The following is an 18,651-nucleotide window of genomic DNA, read 5'->3' as shown; positions in this document are numbered from 1 at the left end:
GTTTAAGCCACTGTTATTTTATTTTATTGTTTTAAGCTTATTTATTTTGAGAGAGAGAGAGAGGTGGGGAGGGGCAGAGAGAGAGGGAGAGAGAATCCCAAGCAGGTTCTGTGCTGTCAGCTCAGAGCCCAACGTGGGACTCAATCTTACAAACCGTGAGACACATGAACTGAGCTGGGATCAAGAGTCAGATGCTTAACCAACTGGGCCACCCAGGGTCCTCAAAAACCATTGTTATTTTAAGTCTGTGTTACAAGCAGTGGAATCTAATTGATAGCATTGTTTAAATGTTTTAAGATTGTTGGCAATGTTACATGAGCTGACCCATGTAAAAGCTCTGAGAACAGTGTCTGGGAGTAAAGTAAGCACTAAGCAGTATTTATATATGTTATGCTATTTCCATGCTTTGATAAGGTTGCTTCCTCTGCCTGGTAGTTTGTTTCACTCCTGTTTGTCCTTATGACCCAGATCAATCATTTCCTCCTCTGTGAAACTGTTTCTGATCCTTCTTTCACTTTATACTAGCACTTAATCTTGTGTGTACCTTTATAGCAACTTGGATATTTTTATTTACACATTTGTCTCCCTACTAAACCTCTCTTCCTCATTAAAAACAAACAAACAAACAAACAAACAAAACAGCAAGAGTTTTCTTTCTTTCTTTCATTTTTTTAAGAGTTTATTTTTAAGTAGTCTCTATACCCAATGTGGGGCTGGAACTTGCAACCCCAAGATCAAGAGCCACACACTGAACCAACTGAGCCAGTCAGGCGCCCCTAGAGTTCTCTTTCAAGAAGCACATAAATTTCATGGCTCACATAGATTCTGATAGTGCCCCTAAACCTATGACAATATTCAATTTGCCAGTCTGGCAAACCACCACATCCTGATGCACACAAGGAGATGCCACAAAGGAGAAGAGAAAAGAGGGGTGGTGCCTGGGTGGCTCAGTCGGGTAAGCATTGGACTCTTACTCTCGGCTCAGGTCATAATCTCACAGTTTGTGGGTTCAAGCCCCATATCGGGCTCCGAGCTGACAGCACAGAGCCTGCTTGGGATTCTGTCTCTCCCTCTCTCTTTGCCCCCTGCCCCCTCATGTTCCCTCTCCTCTTTCTTTCTCTCAGAATAAATAAACTTAGAAGAAAGATACTGACGCACCCCGAAGTTCCCGATGCATGCCAAAGATTCCTGTGCACCAGTCCTAGAGGAGACATATCCTTCCTCCCCTCTCCTGGCCCACTCATTTGATCAGCTGAGATACATATCTGTTGGGCTGGGCACTGTAGTGGACGATGCTGGAGAAAGAGGTTTGGTCTCTGTCCTCCAAGAGTCTGCAATGTGCTAAGAGACACAGAGTTTCAAAATAATAACAATAGAAATACGAACAGAGTGCAAACTAGGAAGGAGGAAACCATTCATTCTGTTCTGAGCACAGGTTAAGAGAAGATGATGCCCGGAATGTATTTTGAATGAAAACTAGTTTACCCGATAGTCTGGAGAAAGGGAAAAAAGAGCAACAGAAGATAACATGGTCAGAAGGAACAACATGTGCAAAAGCGCAGAGGCATAAGATACGTGCTTAATTTTCGTCGTGAGCATCGGACTCCGGTCCTTCCCAAGTTTCTGTGCAAACACATTCCTGAAACGTTTCTTAGGGTGATTTACCTCTGCAGATGGCTCCCTGCATCTATTATGTCTTGATTTCTCACTGTTTTAATTCTGAGGACAATGTTGCCCTGAGCTGTTGTCTAGACTCCGTACCATGAGGTGTGGCCAACGTGGTTAATATTATTATTCTAAAGAAGCTCTCCTCGGTGCCACTTCAAGGCCCCGCCGTTGACTCACCGTGCAGTTGTGGGCTTTAAGGAGCTCTTGCCTCTTAAAGGCCCATTCTTTTCTCTGACATTTGCAAGACTGCCTTGGAAAAACTTCTTGGTTAGTTTTTAGCTACTCATTTCTAGTTAACAGCACATTTGTCAGTTTTCTACCTTCTGTCTTTAGTACCTAGCCTAGGGGCAATGCTGCATTAATTTAACTTGAGTCTGTTTTTTTTTTTTTTTTTTTTTTTTGTTCCAGTAACTTTCCTCGTTGATTAAAGTAGACTGTATGAAGTTGCCATCTGTGCCTTCATTTCTCTTCTCTAGGACAGAGGAAAAGCTCCATATAGCCTTAGGGGCTTTACAAATAATGCAGCTTGGCCCAGGAGTTGAATGAGATCCAAACAGGGGGTTTAACCAAGTGGTCTTTTCCCTGGAGACCCTCAATAGCTCTGATTCCCACAGCGTCCTGAGCCTGGCGTCATTGTACTGCCTCTTGGCTGGATGGAGCCGTAGCACTCTGCCTGGCAATTCCTTTTAAAGTTGGATTGAGTGTTCTACCAGCCTTGAAGGCTGTTCCAGATCCACGCACTATCTGTAGGCACCTGCCAGGGCAGTTCTCTCCCTGCTTCCACAGGACTCAACACACATGCCTCTGCTGTTACACGTTTCGTTTCCATTTCTGTCTGTCCTGTCTGGTGTATGTAGCCATCAGCTTCCTGCCATTAGTATTGACCAAAGCCAAAGAACTGAATTAAAAAGAAGGCGGTGTCCCGTCTTGCGAATGCCCTTTCTCTTCACAACAACCTGCTTACTTGGCCACAGAGTCTTGGATTGAAAAGGCCTGAGTGCTGATTCTCAGCATCCATCCGCCGGCAAATACGCTCATTAATAGATGCTGAGCTCCTCCTAGATGAGGATTACCGTGCTCTGCCCCCATGCGGTCTTTTTGTTTTCCTTTACTGCTGCATCTGTTGCAATGTGATCAGTCACTGGCCCTGGGCTCTCGGTTTGATCCCCTTCCTGGCTTGGCTACCTGATGCAGACTTGGAGATAATCCTCACAAACCACTCAGTGCAATAGGAGCCATCAATATACCCATTTTACATGTGAGGAAACAGAGGTTGACAGAGGTAAAGTTACTTCTGACTCTACAACTGGACCAAGAAGCAGTGTCAGCTTTGTGAGGTCAGTGGCAGCCTACTTCGACTCGCGCCTGAAGACGAATATTCTGTACTACTTTCATCCTTGCTGGCATTTCGGTGGCTCAGGTGTTTGCTTATGGAAGTAAGTCATATATGTTACTCTTAGTTTCGGTCCTTAGCCCACAGAATGATAGATGCCACAGAAACCACTTTAAGTATGGTACAGGGTCCTTTATTGGCAAAGCAACTAGATCACAGTTCTTAAGATGTGTTAACGTGCCATGAGGAGCAACGTGAAAAACGTGGTAGAGTTCAGTAGGACTGGATAGAATGCCACAAATGAGCACCGTAGGGAAGACCAAGTCAGGGAGATCTATTCGTGGCGACAGAACAAGTATATATACATTTTGAGAAAGAAGGCGTTTTGCTGGTCATGATAACAATTAAAACAATGTTAAATGTTTTACATTTGCTTCCCTGTATTTGGTATTTCAAATCAACAAAATTTAAACTGAAGAAGAAGAAGGAGGAGAAGGAGGAGGGCAAGGGGAAGGGGAAGAAGAAGGAGGAGGAGGAGGAGGAGAAAGAGGAGAGGGGGAGGTAACTGGCTCCTGTTAATGACGTCAGGGTTGTTTATAGGAGGCACCAGGTGATGTGGTTAAGAGTGTGGATCCAGCTGCCAGATTCCCTGGGTTAAATCCTGACTGTATTACTCTTTGCCTCTGTGGTTTTGGAGGGCAAGTTACATAACGTTTTGTACTTTGGCTTCCTCATCTGAAAAAAGTGGGGAAATTAATGGTCTTATAAGAATTAAATGAGTTAATATATGTAAAGCACTTAGGACAGCGCTTCAGACATGAAAATTGCACCATAAGTGTTGTTATTATTATTTTTTATCAGCAGCAGCAGCATCGTTGAAAACAAGGAGCCCGATAAAATGAAGTCCAGAGTCATTAGTCATTTTTTCACACCATTTTGTACTTGTGTTATGCTTTCCAGTGTTCAAAGAACTTTCATATTCATTATCCTGCGTGATTCCACCACCATAATACACTGTTGGCTGGTACAGCCAGTTATGCCGTCTTCATTTTAGAGATTCATTCATTTAGCTCTATTTATTGAGGCCCCTTATGTGTGCCTGGCACTGCTATGTTCTGAAAATCCACAGGAAACTTGTGGTTCCTGCTCTTTTGTTAATAAGAACTGTCTTGGGGAGTAGGTTTTGAGGGGGCCTTTCACTTTCTTTTAAAAAAATGGTTTTTTTGTTCTTTTTATTTTTTGAGAGAGAGAGAGAGAGTGAACGTAAGCGAGGGAGGAGGAGAGAGACGGGGGAGACAGAACCCCGAGCAGGCTCCATGCTGTCAGTGCAGAGCCCAAAGCAGGGCTTGATCTCACGAACCATGAGATCATGACCTGAACCAAAATCAAGAGTCAGGAGCTTAACTGACTGAGCCACTCAGGCGCCCCTTACCCTCTATAGTTTGTTTGAATTTATATGATAAAATATATCACTTTTATGGTGGTGGGGGAAGAGTCTAATGGGAAGGCAGGCATGCAAATTACTAATCATAATACAATTGTCGTTATGGCAGTATAGACAAGGGTCAGTGGACACATAGGAGTTCTAAGAAGAAAGTCTGAGTAGTGGCATTTAAGGCATGTTGAGTAGAAGTTAGCCAAATTAAAAAAAAAAAAAAAAGGGAGAAGGGCGTTCAAGTAGAGAAAGCCTGAATGAGTGTGGTATACCTTGAGGAAATTACGTATCGTTCATTATTGCTTGACACGGATAGAGGGGGGAAATGATATAAGTTAAGCTGTTTAGGTAAGTAGGAGTCAAATAATGAAGGAATTTACTAGCCAGAGGTGGGTTCAGAGTTTGCCTGCAGGTGATGGGTGCCCATGAACAATTTTATGTTGGGAAAGAACATGATCAGCTTTGTATCGTTCTCCTGGAAGTTGGCGGTGGAGACCATGAAAACTGATACTTTTCTGAAAGGCCAATACAGTCAAAGCAATACCAGTGTCAGAACTTAAGTCTTTTGACCTGAGATTAGCAGGTTTCCATTAAACTGTGCTGATTCCTCTATAAAGCAATATATAGGGGCACACTCTCTCTCTCAAAAATAAATAGACATTAAAACAAATAATAAAGCAATATCTAAACAAGGTCTCACTATTTACCGTATTGATCTGGCAGTGTGAATTTATTTATTTATTTAAAAAAATTTTTTTTTTCAACGTTTATTTATTTTTGGGACAGAGAGAGACAGAGCATGAACGGGGGAGGGGCAGAGAGAGAGGGAGACACAGAATCAGAAGCAGGCTCCAGGCTCTGAGCCATCAGCCCAGAGCCCGACGCGGGGCTGGAACTCACGGACCACGAGATCGTGACCTGGCTGAAGTCGGACGCTTAACCGACTGCGCCACCCAGGCGCCCCTGGCAGTGTGAATTTAAATTCATGACTAAGAGAATGGGAAAAGATTTCACATAATCACCAGGCACCTGACCTTCCCTTTCATCTCTTTTGGGAGCCATGCCTATTAGAAGATACTTTTCACTTGAATTCCATCTCCTCATTTGAATGGAAGAGGGCTTACATTTCATTCACTCTTCAGATATGTGCAGAGCATAATTTCCACTGAATCTAGAGGTTCTAGGGCCTCTATCCTTTAAAAGTTCATGCATTTTTTTGTTAGGTCTAGATTTAATTTTTACTGATACGGCATAATCCCATTTCCTCCAGTTCCTTTCATAAGGTTGTGAATCAAGTCCAAAGACGTATGGATAGCGGCCTTTGGAGGAGAGCTTGCTTTCTTTATGAGACACAATAGCTGTTCTCAGTTTGTTTAACCCTCTCTTCACTCCCACACCCCTCTCCGCATTAGAGGGCATCAGTCAGCCTAATGTGCAGCAAGCTGGTCAGCAGGAAATCTTCCACTTGGTGTGACAGTGCTTTTGCTGCCAATGTTCTCTAACCAGCGTCCATGCTGTCTGGCAGAAACGAAGAGAAATAACCGTCCTGCACTATTAACACCCTCTCTTGGCTTTTTCTACCTAGAGCTCTGTCCTCTTAATCCGGTAAGACCTTATTAGAATTCCAAGGGTTTTCCAAGCTCTCCAAACCCTCATGGTTGGTATGATCCTGTGTTACCATCAGAGCATTAGTCTGAATATATCCTAGAGATGGTATCATCCTTCTGGTGAAATTCCTGTCATTGAATGTCTCTTTGCCATGAATGTTTTAGTTCCTACTTGCTGGAACAAGAAGTGCTAAACTATTCCCTCTTATCAATGACAACACCCACTTCTAGGGGCAAGTTCAATTTTTTTTTTAATTTTTTTTTAACGTTTATTTATTTTTTGAGACAGAGACAGAGCATGAATGGGGGGAGGGTCAGAGAGAGAGGAAGACACAGAATCGGAAGCAGTCTCCAGGCTCCCAACGCGGGGCTCGAACTCGTGAACCACAAGATCATAACCTGAGCCGAAGTCGGACACTTAACCGACTGAGCCACCCAGGCGCCCCCAGTTCACTTTTTTTTTGACTACACCCAGCAACATGGTCTTTTATTCATGCACTCATTCCATTCATTGAACCATTTTTTGAAGGCTTATGATATGCCAGACACTGTGCTAGTTACTTGAAATACAGTATTAAACAAAAGAGGTCCTTCCATCATGAATCCTCTCGTCTAGTGCCCCTGATAACGGGGGGTCTGGGGTGAGGTGGGGGTAAAAGTGGAGAAGAGCTTGTTAACTGAGACTGGGAGGAAATGGAAGCATCAAAAGTTGCCAATGTTGTAATTGACTCATCTTAAGTAAGAAGTTTAAACATATTTTAATGGTTACATACAAGCATGACTGCTATTTTCTTTTCTTTTTTTTTTTAAGTTTGTTTGTTTGTTTGTTTAGAAAGAGAAAGAGAGAGAGCAGGGAGGGGCAGCAAGAGAGGGTGAGAGAGAATCCCAAGCAGGCTCCATGCTGTCAGCACAGAGCTGGATGCAGGGCTTGAACTCACAAACCATGAGATCGTGACCTGAGCTAAAGTCAAGAGTGGGACTGTTAACTGACTGAACCACTCAGGCACCCCTGATATTTTCCATTTAATTAGAGGAAAGGCAATATGCTGTCTGTTAACATAATGCGGTAGAGTTTATGAGAATGAGGATGTTTGTTTAGAAGTTAATACGGTTCCTCAAAAAATTAAATACAGAATTATCTATCACATCATCCGTCAATCCCGTTCTGGGTATATATCCAAAAGAATTGAAAGCAGGATCTCAAAGAGATATCTGCACGTCCGTGTTCAGTGCAACATTACCCAGTTGCCAGGGGTAGAAGCAGCCCAAATGTCCATAGACAAGTGAACAGATAAAGAAGATGTGGTACACACACACACACACACACACACACACACACACACTGGAATATTATTCAGCCTTAAAAAAGAAGAAATTCTGACACATGCTACAACATGGGTGAACCTGAGTGAAATAAGCCAGTCACGGAAGGACAAACACTGTATGATTCCACTTAAATGAGATATCTACAGTAATCAAGATCATGGGAACAGAAAGCGGCATGGTGGTTGTCAGGGGCTGGAGGAAGAGACACATGGAGAACTGTTGTTGGATGGCTGTAGACTTGGAGTTTTACAAGATGAAAGATTTCCAGAGATCAGTTATAGAATGATGTCATTAGAGTTAACTTCATCAAACTGTACCCTTAAAAAATGGTTAAGAGGGAAATTTCATATTAGGTGGGATTTTTTTTTTTGCCACAATTAAAAATAAAATTAAAAAAAATTAAAGTTAACACAGCATGGAAGCAGTTGTGCGTTCGAGAGAATGAGCGGCGGATTGGGGTCAACCAGAAGGCTGGGGTTGCAGAGCTGACGCTGCCAGTTCCTAGCTGTGTGACCTTGGACTTGCTTGCATTTAACCTCTAATCCCCAGCATCCACCCTGGTAAAATGGAGCTATGTCACCTACTTCAAAGTTTTGCAAGGGTTAAATAAGATGATGTGTGGGTAAATTAGCAAACCCTAAAGCGCTATGCAAATGTAAGGCATTCTGACTGCAGATGCTGGGTTTCCCTATTTTCTGGCTTCACCACTCTTTTCCTCCATAGCAGGGCATGGTGGGAATGTTGAGGCACCAGCTCCAGCTTCTCTTTCCATTTGTCCTGTTACTTTCTCTGCCTAACCTGGTTGCTGATCCTCTTACCAGTAACAGTTCTTCCTGACGTCTCTCCAGACAAACTCCACTGGTCGCCCGTTGTCTTATTTCAGTTAACTTGGTCATAGAATTGGAGAGACCACATAAGACATAGGAGAAAACTGAATAGCAGTGCAAGCTAGTGGGCCAACTTCTGACTAGGATGCTTAGAGTAGCTGGGACCCCAGCTGGCCCTTGATGGAAGGAAAGTTTTGAATAAACAAAACGATGGGAATGGAAGGAAGGGTTGGCATTCTTGATTGGAGAGAACTTCATGCGCAAAGTTTGTAGGGAAAAAAAAATCAACAAGGAAAGTATTTAGTGGACAAGGCGGACACTGGCCTGCCGGAAAGGATGAGCCTAGAAGATGAGAACAGGTACAAAGAATAGGGGACTTCAGTAACAGGCGGAAGGTATTTGATTTTCTGCAGTGAGGGGTTTAGTCATTTCAGTTTGAGAGTAGAGGAATGAGCTGTTGAATGGGAGTTTTAGACCCAAATAATTCTACAATAAAATCTCAATAGGTTATTTAGGGTACTCTACAAAATGACACTGAAATTCAACCAGATGAACCATCGGGTGAGAATAAGTAAGAAAAAGATTTAAAAGTATCATGAAAAAGGACCTGCCTTGTCAACGAACGATGGTGGGAAAATTGGTTATTTATTTAAAAAAAATCAATTTAGGTTCCCATTTCACACATTACAGCAAAATTAATTCAAGTTCAATTGAACAGTTCAGTGTAAGAGACAAATAAAACAAAAATTAGAAGACAATATGTATAGATAAGTGTCTGCACTCTGAATAGGTAAGAAGTTTTGAGAATGACAGAATCTCTGATATGCTGCTGGTGGGACTGTAAATCGGTACAATCATATAGGAAAGCAATTTGCCCTGATCTTGTGAATTTGAAGAAGCACATACCCTACAACCTGGTTCCACTGCTGGATATGACACACAAACTCGAGAAACCATGCACAAAGAGATGTGCCTAGGAATATTCTCAGCACCACTGTTCAAAATAGTAAAATGCTGGGAACAATCCAACCATCACAAAGCAATATGAACAAACTGCAGAGCATTTGGAAATGGAATACTATGTAGCAGTGAAAGGGGATAGTCTAAAGGATCCGTATCAACATGGTTAAATTAAAAACACATCATTCTGGGGCACCTGGGTGGCTCAGTCAGTTAAGCATCCGACTTCAACCGGGGTCATGATCATGTGATTCGTGAGTTCAACCCCCTCATCTGGCTCTCTGCTGTCAGCATGGAACCTGCTTCAGATCCTCTCTCTCTCTCTCTCTCTGTCCCTTCCCTGCTTGTGCTCTCTTTCTCTCTCTCAAAAATAAATAAACATCAAAAAATAAAATAAAATAAAAGCACATCATGTTGAGTGAAAAAATAAGTTACAGAAGATAACATACCAATTATATACAAGCCTAAAATATGAAAAAGATACTATTACATGCTCCTTAGGAATGTGTACATATTTAGTAAAAGTATAGCCTATACATATTTAGTATAAGTTATGTAAAAGTATGATATCATGGGATTAAAAAACACCAGATTTAGGGTCATGGTAACCTGTGAGAAAGAGGAATAGGATGGAAAAGTTTACACAAGATGCTTTCACTGTGCTGGTATTTATTTCTAGAACTCGGTGGTAGGTGCCATGGTTAGATGTTATATTCCTCATTCTGGGGCTTTGTAAGTCTAAGATGTTTTGTGAAATAAAATTTAAAGGTAATATATATTCTTTCTAAAAAATTAAAACAATATCTGAGTATATAATTTAATCACTACTTCCAACCTGTGACCAAAGGAGTTCACTGCTAACAATTCTAAGTACATCCTTCCAGACTTCTTCTGGATATTTACCTTTTCTAGATATCTATATATTTCATACATCGTGTTTTTTCTAATACAATAGGGTACTGCTTTACAAATAATTTTGTAATTCTTATTTTTTTTTTTTCACTTAATACCATAGATACCTCTCCATATAAATACATATACAGGGCGCCTGGGAGGCTCAGTTGGTTTAAGCATCTGACTCTTGATCTCAGCCCAGGTCATGATCTCATGGTTTGTGAATTCGAGCCCCTCATTGGGCTCCTTGAATAATAGCGTGGAGCCTACTTGGGATTCTGTCTCTTCCTATCCCTGCCCCTCCCATGCTCTGTCTGCCTCTCAAAATAAATAAATAAACTTAAAAAAAAATACATACACATCTCCCTCATATGTAATTGCTATATAAGATTCCATGGCACGAATATGCCATAATTTTACTACACCTCAATTGATACATTCTTCAGTGCTTTCTATTTTTTGTTATTAAAATTATGCATTAAACACCCCTGGTGAACCTTAGAAGTGTTCTTGTTTAGAAAATTTTCAGGAGGAAGAATTTTTGAGGGAAAGACTTTTTTAAGAGTTTTGCTTAGCAATTAAAAATGAAAGACATCTCCAAGGAATTACGGTATACTTCTCTATGTAAAATCAATATGTAAAAAATTCATCTAAGTGAACCACAAAAGCACTAAAACTACAAGAGAAGCAAAGAACTCCAATAGATAACTGTGGAAAAATAGACATAAATGACTATTAGATGCGTGGAAAATATTTTAACTATTCCAGCTCTGTGATTGAAAAGATGAAAATGATACTTAGTTTCAAATATTTGGCCTGTACATTTGGACAGGATGAGAAAGGAAGTAATAGTGTTGGCAAAGTGGCAGAAATTAATCAAGAACTTAAAAATGTTCATATTCTTAGGTTCGTTAATTCTATTATTATAAATTTAACTTGAAGAAATAAAGATGTTGTAAGTAGACAACCATTGGGTGTTATTTTGGGGCAATGGCTCCTTCTCTTCTTTTTCTTCCCCCAAAGCCATGGAAACACCAGAGAGCCCCCAACATTCATTTTATGCAACATGGCTGATAGCCAGACCACAGCTGACTGGAATAGGCATAGGTCCCTGACCTAAGCTGGGCCCTTGGTCAGAGCAGGGGACCCTACTAGAGATCTCAGCTGCTCTCTGAAATAAAGACAATGCAAATGTGAGAGCTTGATCTGCCATTTTGTACCACATGACCTGTCCCTCAGAGAAGGCCCCTCTTCAGTGTGAGAGAAAAAAAAAAAAAAAAAAAAAAGGAGCACAATCACAGCAAAAGACAGAAAGCAAAAAAAGACCTCAGGGTTTTCCCGTCCTGCTGCTAGTCCCTGCTTGCTGAGGCTAACTGAATCCCTGCCCAGAATTCCAACAATTCCCCGCCTTTGCTTACACGGGTTCCCATAAGTCCCTGGTAAGGCTCCTGCTGTTCTGACTCAACCGAGAAGCATGGATTCTGCCCTGTTCCTCAACATCCCAGCACACAGAGAAGGATCCCAGCTCTGAAGGTGTACGGGGGGAAGCCAAGGAGGGATGGAAGGAAGAATTCAATTCTGGTGGAGCACTTATTAATTAAATGAAAATAATTTGTGTGACTCACTTTGGATAGTTCCTGGTCCATAGTAAAGAATGCCTTAAACAAACAAACAAACAAACAAACAAAAGCAAACAGGGTGCCAAGCCAGGAGGGAATGAGAATTCTGAGTGTCCCAAAGTTCAGCTTAAATATCATTTCCTCTTTTTCCCTTATTATTATTATTATTTTTTTTTCTATTTTCCCCTCCTGATCACAAGATTTTACACTGGCTCTGGGCTTCCATAATAATTAGCCCTTGATTATAACTTTTTATAAATACACCAGAGAGATAGTACTTATTATGTCTTACTCAGATTTGAATTTCCCCAGGGTACTTAAATGTTTGGAATGAATGCATTAGGGAATGATTAAATGCATTTATGAAGACTTGGTTAGGAAAGTTCTCCTATATTAAGTGTTTGAAAGGGCTATTGAAATGTGCTAACCATCATGACGATGAGGCTTTCTCTTGAGGTGGGGCACTTGCCATAGTCTGCCTATGAAACCAGTGACTTTTAGTTAATTATGAACAGTTTTCTTTGAAAGGTCAAGACAGCTAGAATTTTATACTTTGAAGGAGTCTTTTCCAATGCTTGTTTTTCTTTTTTTTTTTTTTTTTTTTTAATTTTTTTTTTTTTTTCAATGTTTATTTATTTTTGGGACAGAGAGAGACAGAGCATGAACGGGGGAGGGGCAGAGAGAGGGAGACACAGAATCGGAAACAGGCTCCAGGATCTGAGCCATCAGCCCAGAGCCCGACGCGGGGCTCGAACTCACGGACCGCGAGATCGTGACCTGGCTGAAGTCGGACGCTCAACCGACTGCGCCACCCAGGCGCCCCTAATGCTTGTTTTTCAAAACTACTTTTTCATAAATACTTTGTTCCAGTTCTCAACTGGTTTGTTAACCGAGTCACTAACCTTCCAAATCTGAGATTATATGCTTTCTTGACTTAGAAAAACCATCAAACAAAACAACTTCAACTACTTGAGGTGATTACTGCCATTATTCTTGTTTTCAAAGCTCTTTAAACCTAAACTCAAAAAAAAAAAAAAAAAAATCTCTCATGAAGAAGGTTGACTTGGGTCCATACTGCAACCCAACTCTATCAGCTTTTCACCAAGACAGAATAAGGGGTTCTTTGTTATTTTGGAGAGAGACAATTATCACGGGAAATGAGTGTGGAAAGCCTTCATGTTTTCCATATATGCTACACAGCACTGTATACAGACCTGATTGTATAGATTTCCAGTGGGGCAGGAAGTAGAATAGTTTAGGATTTCTGGACCTTTCTTCTAGTTTTAACTCCTTCCACTTACTAGATATATAACCTTGAAAAGAAACTAAACTTTCTATATCTTAGTCCGCATCTGTAAAATGGGGCAAAAGTACCTACACCAACGTGTTGTGAGGTTAATACGTACAAATTGTCTGCCATAGTTTCTGGCTCATTAATGTTCAGTAAACGGGAGACCATGCTGCTGCTGATTGAAGACTTGGCCCATTGTTTCCAATCTTGTGTAAGACATTTAACCTCTGTATCTTATCAATCTCTCTTTCTGCAAGATGGGAAAAGCAGCACCTTTATATTCAATTCTTTCGACAAATCATTAGCAACCAAGGACTTAAAGAGGCAACTTGGTACAGTGTAAAAAGGTCTGGCCTTTGGAAGAACTGGGCTCACATTGTGGTTCTATTAGTTACTGGCTGTGTGACACTGGATAAGTTTTCTGATCCTCACGTTTCATATTTATAAATTAGAATTACTGTGTATAATGGGGCCCCCGGTTGGCTCAGTCGGTTAAGCGTCCGACTTCGGTTCATGTCATGATCTCGCAGACCATGAGTTCAAGCCCCGCTTCGGGCTCTGTGCTGCCAGCTTCAGAGCCTGGAGCCTGCTTTGGATTCTGTGTCTCTCTCTGTCTCTCTGCCCCTCCTCTGCTCACACTCTGTCTCTCTCGTCTCTCAAAAATAAATAAACGTTGAAAAAATTAAAAAAAAATACTATGTATCTACAGAGTTAAGGTTCAAATTAAATAGTGCACACGAAAGTGAACTAACTTGCTATACGTATGTTCGCAGATACGATTGCCAGTACGACCCAAGATTGTATATGTTGTATATGTTGTCCTTATTGGTTTATTTTGTTTTAATAACAGCACGTTCAGATTTAAGTATTTAAGTTTTCACCCTTTTTTGGTTGTCTTGCCCTTTTAGAACATTTTAGCAGTAATTTACCCTATGTTCATAGATTTTACTCTATTAATATCTTAAAAACAATGTCCTCTCTCTATAATGGAGAGATGAGAAAGAACCCTAGATGCAACATTCAACCATAGGCTGCATTTCCTAAAACCTGGCTTTGGTGTTTTAAAGGACACAGTAAAAATAACCTATTGAAGAGCCGTTTGCTAAGAATAAAGCTTATTTTCATGTTTGGTAGGTCACTGCACTGTTTTTCCTCATGTAGGTGTATTCTAGGGGGACTTAATTCTGAAAGTATAATGCGTTTTTTTATTTATTACTATTATTTTTTAATGTTTATTCATTTTTTGAAAGAGAGAGCACAAGTGGGAGAGAGGCAAAGAGAGAGGGAGACACAGAATCCGAAGCAGGCTCCAGGCTCTGAGCTGTCAGCACAGATCCCAGCACAGGGCTTGAACCCACGAACTGTGAGATCATGACCTGAGCTGAAGTTGGACGCTTAACCCACTGATCCACCCAGGCACCCTTTTTATTTTTTATTTTTGAGAGAGAGAGAGAGAGCATGCACAAGCAAGGGAGAGGAGCAGAGGGGAGAGGAGGAGAGGGAGAAAGAGAGAGAATCTTTTTTTTTTTTAACATTTATTTATTTTTGAGAGACAGAGCATGAGTGAGGGAGGGGCAGAGAGAGAGGGAGACACAGAATCCAAAGCAGGCTCCAGGCTCTGAAGCTGGCAGCACAGAGCCCGACGTGGGGCTCGAACTTACAAACCGTGAGATCATGACCTGAGCCGAAGTCGGACACTTACCCAACTGAGCCATCCAGGTGCCCCATGAGAGAGAGAGAATCTTAAGCAGTCTCCATGCCCAGCATGGAGCCCAACTCAGGACTTGATCGCAGGACCCTGCGCAGGGATCATGACCTGAGCTGAAATCAGAGTTAGATGCTCAACTGACTGAGCCACTCTGGCACGCCCTGAAAATATAATTCTATTTTATTTAATGTCTTTAAAAAAAAAAGTTTATTTATTTTGAGAGAGAGAGAATGAGAGAGAGAGAGAGAGAGAGAGAACAAGCAGGGAAGGAACATAGAGAAGGAGAGACTGAATCCCAAGCAGGCTCCACGCCATCAGCGCAGAGTCCAAATCGGGGCTCCAACTCATGAACCGCGAGATCATGACCAGAGCTGAGATGAAGAGTTGGACGCTCAACTGACTGAGCCACTTACGTGCCCCCTGAAAGTATAATTCTTAAGAATATCTGCTTTGAGTCTTAAAAACAAAAGCCAACGAATAAACTAGACTTGATGAATTACAGTAGGAAAGAATTCCTGGCAGGGTCACTTTAAATGATTGCCTTTCATGCTTAAGATTAGATTTCATCTAAATATTTCATTTAGTTCAACTCCTAGAAAACCCCAGATCCTGGGTCTAAGAGTAAACTGAGGCTTGGTGAGGTTAAGTGACTTGCCTGGGTGTTGTACATCCGGATTCTTTTGGGCATAAGTTATAGAAATTCAACTCCAATGTAGCTTAAACAAAAAAGGAAATTTACTGGCTCATATAATTGAAACTACTTTTGGACAGAGTTGAATCCAGCCGCTCCAATTGTGTTGTTAAAACCTGGGATCTGCCAAAGTTTCTTCCACAGTATTGGATTCCACCAGGATGGAGGGGGAGGAGATGGTAACACATAGGTCCAATTTTACCTCACTTCTGTGGTTTATGTTCCAAGAGGAAGAGAGGTATCCCTCTCCCAGCATGCACAGAGCAGATCTTGGGGAATATCCAACCCATCTCCTTGCGTCTTGTACCTGTCTCTCGTGGGGAGGAAAGAGAGAAGCTGCAGGGTTACCAGTCCACCAGGATCACATGAAGTGAGGAGCATGGTCCTCCAAGAAAAAGAGGGGCGTGGCCAGGAAGCATATACCGGCCACATCAAGTCTAGGCCGTTACTCAAGGCAGGGCTAGGACAGAAACCAGGACCATAGTCCTAGTGCAAGAGAGGAAGAGAAATGGTTGAGAGCAAAAATAGTTTGAGCCTCTTTTAGAAGGAATACCAATTAGAAATGAAGATAAAGCTCTGAAATGATGTTAACTCGAATGACCGATTTTTTCACTTTTAAAAGTATACGGATATTGTAAGATGCAAATTTTTGTTATTGCTAATGACTGCTCCCACACACTTCTATCATTTAGCATGGGAGTGGTCTGAAAGGATCTGATATTTGTCGTTTCCTTGCTTCTTGTTTTCTTCCTGTCACAGTGGGGTAAGCCAGAATAAAATTTCGAGGAAAAAAACTTTCTCGAAGTTTCTAGATGGATTAAAATACAAACAAAGTGGACGATTATGGTCATAATCAGTATTTATTGAGCAGCTAACATGTGCCAGACACACGTAACGGAGTAAATGCATAACGTCACATAAATGTGAGGACTACCCTGTGAGTTAGGAAGCGTTAGTCTGTTCATTTACAGGCCGGGAAACCAAGGCTGTGAGAACCCAATAATTTGCCCCAGCTCCTGACTGTCTGAGCTGGGATCCCACCTCAGGTACATCTGATTCCACAGTCTATGTTTTCGGCATCGTGCTTATAATTAGTTATAGCTTTCATTCTGTTAATTGTGAAATTTAACTATTTTAGAAGCGAATTTGTTGCTTACGGTGTGTTATTTTGTTTTATCCTGTACATGACAAAGTGCACTCGAAGCTGGCTATCACTTCCGCATCAGTGACGTAGGGCCCCTCTTCCTGTCTTGACCCATCAGTGACCTAGGGCCTCTCACTGCAAGGTAGGGAACTGGAGCACCTAAACATTTTAAATCTTAGCCAATAATTGTACACGTGATCACATGGAAAGCCAGGAATAACCTACAACCCTGAGGCACATTTGAAAATCTAACTGTGCTATTTGAATTGCGACCCCAGGAAATGCCACCGCCGAGGGGTTTCCCAGTATAGATAAATGTGGCTTGAAGAAGTATTACAGCAGAGTCCCCTGTCTACACTAGCTGTCTGTATACTGATTTTCTTTTTTTTTCCTAAGAAAGCAGCTCTTGCCTCGGGCTTTTTCACTATTTTTCCCTCTCAGCCCAAAACCAGCTTTCAAAACATACGCATTTTGGGCTAGTCAACTTCTAGTATGATATATAGGTCTTTTCCTCCATTACTGGTTGATAATTGGTTTGATGATACTTCTGCTTATTATCTTACCCTTCTTTAGTTCACCAGTCAGCTACCATTTGATAGTCTATGCCTTCTAGTCTCATCATATGACCAGCCTGCCAGTAGATTCCAGCAGATTCGCGATAAGCTCAGCCTTGATATCTGGAAAGTGAATGCTTTCATCTGATACCAATGAACAGTTTTGTCACTTGATGATGGCTTCCCAGATGACTCTAATGTATATTTTTGTATTATCTAGAGTAACAAGTCTCCAAACTTTTTTGACCATTCATTGCCATCAGTATGTTTTTTTGGAGGCAGTTCTTAATCAAATATACGCATATTTATTTATAAAGTATAAACATACGCTTTCATTTATAACTCAGTCACAATATACGCTTAGGGTGAAATTCATTGTTAATGACAGTGGATATGAATCCTCATTCACATAATCTCCTTGATGAATTTAACATTTTTTTTTTTAAAGCCAAAATTTGGTTAGATTCGTTAGATTGTTCTTTTAACTTTGAAATGTGTCTGTCAAAGATCTGGTACTAGAAATTGCAGTTCTGCCATTTGCTTGTTTTCCTGTGGTTTCTTAGCAAAGGATTCTTCTAAAGTTGTCTATTTTCTACCGGTTTAGTTAAACCTAGATAATATCATCAGTAAATCCACTTAGTCGGAATCTAGCAAATTATAAGAAGTCACTACAAGATGACAGGGACTGACTGGACGGGACCACCACTGTCCACCGTTGGAAATGGGTAACTTCCACTTTTCTTTGAGGAAATCTCCTATGTTGTTCTAGGCCAAGAGAAGATTCCATGGTCAGAGTGCAGGTTCCCTTATTCTGTACATAAAATATTAATTGATCTTAATGACTTTAGTTTTCAATTAGAATTAAGCATAAGCAGATGTCCTCATATTTTATTCTTCTGCATTCCAAATGGATTGCCTCGCCCTATTCCTGAAATATATACACCCCTGGCTTATGTGGACCCCTTTAGAAAATATTGTCCAAGGAACAATTTCTCACATAGGCAAGGATGTTCCCACTTTAAAAGACCTGCTCATTTCAGTTACCCAGCCATTTTATAGAAAATGAGTTTTGAAATGAATTCTTTATAGAGATCCATAATTTTCAAGCTAAATCTCCACTCTACAAAATGTGAAATGTTCTAAGCAGCAGCTGTGAGCATTTCAAACGTGCACTACTCCTTGACGGTCCAACTGTTGCCAAGGGAAATGGAGTTGGCTTTAAAATCTTCCTTGGTTTTAATTCTGCATTTCCCTCAATCAGAGAGCAAAGGGCTCTGCATGGCTGGGACACTCAACTTTTCATGAAGACTGGCATGTGAAATTCAGATGTAGAAATGCAGTTTCTTGAAGGTTGGAAGAAGAATGGTATTCCACCCAGTTTTATAAAGCCTAGTGGTGGACTTTTAGACCAAAAAAATGGGCACTATCTATACAGTGGCAAATCATCTGGAGTCAGTAGGGGGAACCGCTTCTACCAAGACAGCCATTTTTTCCTGTTTCCCATTTCAGTTCAAAACCACATTTTTTTTTTTTTTTTAAATCTTTCATGGCACAAAATTTTTTTTCCACTCAAGATCCGTTCCTGAGAGTGTGA

This window comes from Leopardus geoffroyi, chromosome B3, assembly GCF_018350155.1.
Source record: "Leopardus geoffroyi isolate Oge1 chromosome B3, O.geoffroyi_Oge1_pat1.0, whole genome shotgun sequence".
Classification (NCBI taxonomy): domain Eukaryota; kingdom Metazoa; phylum Chordata; class Mammalia; order Carnivora; family Felidae; genus Leopardus; species Leopardus geoffroyi.
Note: the sequence above shows the minus strand (reverse complement) of the source record.